We start from the raw sequence: 6,000 nt of genomic DNA, 5'->3' as shown, positions 1-6,000 counted from the left end.
CGGCGTGTGTGAGGCACATAAAGCTTAATTAGTTGCTTTTTAAAATTATAACGAAGCAGATAGATACATGGACGTTGTATAGTTATTTTTATATCCATTAGGTGTAAAAAAATATAATGAGAAGTTCATATCATATCATTTTTAATCCTCTTCATTGCGGATTGCTGATATATACGTAATACATAAGCAAACTAATATGTTACCTATAGAATATATAATAATAATATAGGTATATAACTACAAAACAATATTTCATGATTTAAAAGTTGAGTGTGCGATTAGTGTGTGAACATTCTTGGCTTCTGCGTGCGAATCTTTTCCCTTAGGTCGTAGGTTTGAACCCTGGCTGTGCACCAATGGAGATGTATTCTATGAGAGCGTTTGCTCAATTGGTGTAGGAAAATATCGCCTCTTGCCTTGAAACCAAAAAGTCGACGGCGTGTGTCAAGCACAGGCGGCCGATCGCTTATTGGATTGAAAAATGCTCATGAAATAGCCCAGTCTTAGACTAAAAAGGTTGTAGCGCCACTGATTTTTTTTAAATTTTCTAATTTAATTAATGATTGTATTAATAATTTCTAGCGTGCTACTGTCCACAAAAAAGCGCTCATGAAAAATATATCAGATTGTCGATAGTTATCTAAATCGTGTTTAATCGGTAGTAAGACTATATTTTGTAATGTAACTACTCTATTATTATCGAATCTTTACAACTATACAAGATGGATGTGCTAAGGCCGACAAGGATTTTTGTTTTCACACTGAGCATCAAAGAATTTTCTTAATTTTGTTAATAATTGAAAAGCTATTTTTTTATTCTATTAACGATCCCATGTTCAAAAGACAATAACCAACACGAATTAATCATAAATCAATTATTTTTGTAATAAGGAGGGGCATAGAAATTTCATTGACCTGGAGCCTATATTGCTGAAGACAATTACAGTGGATCAAGGAAGCTCGTGTGAATTTTTTAGTGCCTAGTTTTAGGTAATTTATAAGTTGATAAGCTTTTGCACCCTCTATATTTTAAAGTGAGTGATTTATTTTAAATAAATTATTTACATACTAAAATGACACACACACACACATTTACAAAAATGTAAAAATCATTGGTTCACAGAACTACTACATATGTACAAGTATAGTTGAAATATTGTATCTCCTATTGAACACGTTTTATGGACATTTAGGATTATTTGTCGTAACTCTTCGTCTGTATAGGAGTACAATAAGGTAGTTAATTGCTTGTCAATTTTGTTAAACAGTAAAGTAAATTGGTTGTGTTTGTATGTGCTGGCATTGTGCGACTTGACACAATATACCGAGCGGCTTTGTGTCGTTTGCGCTATTGTCATTGGCTATTACCTAACATTTTTACATTATATCAAAACTTGAGTCCTTTTTGAATATTATTTACAACAATAATAAATAACAAAACATAATCACGCACCTAATGTATTTTATAAGACAATTCAAAATGCCAAAGCCGGCGAGTTTGTATAACACGAAAGGATTTTGGTTTCAATTCGAGCTGCAGCTTAGGTTTCTACATAGTCGTAACAATAATAAATAAAGTCTTTATATATTATATAAAATTGCTAATTTTGTTGTGGAGCTTGAGTAACAGCGATCCTTTGAATATTGTTTATCACATTTTTTTATAGAACAGGGGGCAAACGGACAGGTGGCTCACCTGATGTTAAGTGATACCGCCGCCCATGGACACTCTAATTGCCAGAGGGCTCGCGAGTGCGTTGCCGGCCTTTTAAGAATTGTTAAAAAATACTTTAATAAACAGCAAAAAAACAAACATACAAGAAAAAATAGGTACTATAACAAGGCCATAGTCATGCATTGGTGGTTGTTTCATAGCCCAATTTACTATTGCGAATGCTACAAACATTCGCGACTCTGCGCAAGGATTCCTCGCCGTACATTACTAGCTACGGCACGTCATTCGCCGGCCGGTACTCCAGCTACGCTCGCGTTTATCGTGCGCTACAATTCGATGAACTAACGAGCTCGAATGAACTTTTTCGTGCACCGCGGTTCGCGCCAAATTATTTTTATACGATATAGTGTTATATTGTGATTTTTGTGCTGTTGGTGGATAAAAAGTGGTGTTACTGGAAATCATTGGATTGGAATCCTGAAAACATTTGGGTAAGGCGTTGAATATATTAAACATATGTAATAAATAATATCATGAAAATAAACTATTCACACTGTTTTCACGTGTAACTCTTAAGAATATTTCTTAGTTTTGAAAGAAGAATTTGTCTCATAGACCAAAGAAATTGCAGATCAAGAGTAGAATAAAAATCCAACTATGGACCAATACAACAGTAAATTTGCAGCAATTGAATAATCTTCAATTATCGAGTTACCATGACTACAATCTAGGTATTAGGTAAGTACTTAAATTAGCGCTCAATGTTCCTAGGTTGACAAATAAATAGGTACCCCAATGAACAGCGATGTGTGTGTTCTCGTTCTCTTTGGAAATGTAAATAAACAGATTCGGATTGGTGCTCTTTTCTAGCTTTGGGTTCTTTTGTAAAATATTTTTATATTAAAGCCCACTTGGCTTGTGCCTTACGTAATATTATTATTCGGTATCCCGGGCATTAATTAATTATAATGTGCTTTTACACTTGTAACCCATGCTTAATGTATAAACAAACCAACATTTATTTCACAGGTTCATAAGTACGGAAACATTAAGAAACATTTGTGCAAAAAAGCGTTCCTTTAAAGAGAGGTAATAAAAATACTATACAAGTAGAGTCAGAGCAAGTAATAATGTTCAATCATATTTCAATTGAAATTTAGTTAAAAATAGCTTTTTAATATTTCGAAAAGCGAAAAATTAATTAAAAACAATAACAAATAGTGTGCAGTCCGCTGAATAGCGCCAGTAGCGAAACAAAAGCCGATCGCGATCAAATCGATTGATGCGATAAAGTTACAAACAACAAAATAATAGCAGAGTCGGGGAATTAACGCCTCTATTGTGTTAGTACAATAATCCGCTATCTAGGCCAGGCTCAGTGCTGCAGACGAACCTTTTGTCTTTCATGTTCGCCGTTAATAATGGCGGGCACCGAAACAGCCGCGCACAATGCCGCGAAATGTGCGCGTTTTCATTTGCAAGACAAAACGTGCTTTGTTGTGTGTCCGCTCAATACTGAATTTATGGCGGGTGGACCGAACCGTATTGACGGCTCGCTAACGAATGGCCGAATGCATTTTGATCACTTGATCATAAGAGCTCTTTTATAATTATCGATACATATCACTCATTGTTGATATTTTTTTCGATTCAAATATCAAAGGCCGGCAAAAACTAATTACTTGCCTCACTCTCGCATAATAAATAGCATATTAAAAAAACTCAATTAATCCGACCAAAAATTGTAGAGGTATTCAAAAGGTATTAAACCTATCTTGAGTATTGTTTTGTTATAGCTGGCAAAACTGGATACTTATTCAAGTTCTCAAATGCCTAAGACGAATAAAGTTTAATATTTCTATTAAACTTCATACTATAAAATAGCGTCGTTTCTACTATTGTAAACATACATATTTTATAACTATGTATGCATATTGTCTGAAAATAATATCGGTAGTAGTACAAAGTACATTCATGTAATAAATTTCAAAGGACTATTGTAACTTCAAAGTATCTTATTGGAAAATATACTTATTTAATGGTCGTCTTATCTGCTTGTAATGGAGACTTCTTTTCATAGCATTTTCCATTGAAAATAGCCAAGGAACGGAAAAGTAACCGCAAAGCTTTCGCTCGGTTGGCCAAAGCATCGGTATGCAAGTATTTAGATGCGAGCTTGCTTAATATTTTCTACCTACTTCATTTAATTCTCAAGTATACGAGTCAAGGAACCCAAAGAAACAGTCGAGATCTCGAGAAATATTTTGTTACTTTTAGCGGTATAAATATTTTACGGCATCCTCTTCAAGGAGTTCAAATTATAATTGAAACACATTTTTGTTTCTTATTCGTTATAATAGATTAAGAGCCAAATTTATCGTAGCTTAAAATAATTTTCATATGCAAGCTTGATTTAAAGAGATATTAGAATTTAGCAGCAGTGGTATTCGTGTAACATATTATATTGTGTATAAGTTGTATTATTATTTTGAGCAGTGTTGACCTAGTGGCTTCAGCATGCGACTCTCGTCCCTGAGGTCGTTGGTTCGATCCCCGGCTGTGCAACATTGGACTTTCTATGTGCGCATTTAACATTTGCTCGAACGGTGAAGGAAAACATCGTGAAGAAACCGACATGTCTTAGCAAAAAGTCGACGACGTCAGGAACTGGAGGCTGATCACCTAATTGCCTATTAGATTTAAAAATGATCATGAAACAGATTCAGAAATCTGACCAAATGAGGTTGTAGCGCCACTGATTTATTTTTATAAGTTGTATTACGCCTTACATATTAACTAATATTGTCAATAGGATCACATAAGCAACAGCTAATTAGATTCAATCGTGAATAAGCTGAGAGTAATCATCAAACTGAACACAGGCACCAAAGTTACTCAGTCTTCGAGAGGTCGCGTCGTCACAAAAGCGACGTAATTGGCCCGCACTTTTTCTACTTCCCTGAAGCATTCATAGCCAATGAAACGTGTGCATTTAAATGACGTTCCACAGCTTTGTGGGGGTCACACTAAAGTTGCTCGTGAAACCGCGTATACGACTTTTGTATAGACGTCGGAGGGACTGTTAAAAGAACCTGCTCTTTACTTGTTAAGAACTCATTAGTCATGCTTATTTGAAAATGTAATAATGTTCTACTATGTTTACTGCAGTGAATTCGTTTTTAATATTCGAGTGTAATATAATATAATCTGTGCTATGAATGTAATACTAAGAATAGTTCGTAATATAATTAAAAATAAGTCTTTCTTCTGTATTCATACAATTTTGGGCAACTTTAATTGGAAGAATGTTTATTATTTGAAAGCGGATTTATTAGATTATTATTAACCGTATATTTTATTTTATTTATTTTCTCATCAGTATTCCTACATCTGCTCATTACGTTATACAAAAAAAAGGGCAAAAACGGAATACACATTTAATCATAAACATAAAGCACAGTTAACAATTTTTACTTAGTTATTTATACAAAAAAACATATATGTATATTTATAATATATTCCAAGATACAACATTATGTGTACCTACTGTTCATTATGTCTCTTATATATCTTCACAAGTTACATTATAAACTAAGTTCAAATATCAATTGTTACCAAGCCCTGGATCTCCATACAAAACACACAAAGCCAATTCTATTCTCTTCGAAGAGCTACGACTCCTATGAATAAAAGTTTTCTGAGCTCAAATATATGAATAAGAATACACTTGCTTTATCTTCAACAGACGTACGAGTATTTTATGAATCATTGTTAGCAAGCGCTAAATATACTTACATAACACATCCCTTTCCTCCTATTGAATAGTACCTCCCTCCACCCAATTCTATTCATTCTTCGTAGCTTTTGTACAAACGCTGAGGCTTTTTGTAACATTCCATAGAGAATACTGTTACCGACCGACGAAATATTGTTACATTGATATAGCATTTGTTTTTTTTTTATTTGTAACCTAAACTATCCTTGTGTACTCGTAGCCAAGCTACGGTGTAGAGGCCACACGTTGATTTGTTATACCAATTATGATTGTGTCGTCTTATAATAATTAAAACGTATGAATCTTATCGGCTTAAATTACTAATCTGATTTCAATTTATCATGGAATTATATAAAACTCTATAAATCTTGAGTTTATTTTTAACATTATACTCTTTATAACGTTGGTTTAAGCTACACGTTAATAATTGACACAAATGGAATTTTTCATTTACATTAAAAATGTAACGAGAGGCAAATTTTTTGTTTTTTGGTTAAATCTGTATCTGTTTAAAAGTAACAGCTTTATAAATAATTTACGCAAATGTCAT

The 6,000-nt window shown here is 33.5% G+C and overlaps 1 long non-coding RNA gene across 1 annotated transcript in view; it reads left to right on the top strand.

Annotated features, from left to right (window-relative positions):
* Positions 1 to 1,971: 1,971 nt before the first annotated feature.
* LOC123689504 overlaps positions 1,972 to 6,000 on the top strand; it is a 257,049-nt gene continuing 253,020 nt past the window's right edge. The window contains exon 1 of the long non-coding RNA XR_006750464.1: positions 1,972 to 2,166. This is a non-coding gene — a long non-coding RNA (uncharacterized LOC123689504). The remainder of the gene's footprint in view (positions 2,167 to 6,000) is intronic.

Source organism: Pieris rapae, chromosome 10, assembly GCF_905147795.1.
Source record: "Pieris rapae chromosome 10, ilPieRapa1.1, whole genome shotgun sequence".
NCBI classification, from domain to species: domain Eukaryota; kingdom Metazoa; phylum Arthropoda; class Insecta; order Lepidoptera; family Pieridae; genus Pieris; species Pieris rapae.
The sequence above is the reverse complement of the archived record's forward strand: the minus strand, read 5'-3'. Positions and strand labels throughout refer to the sequence as shown.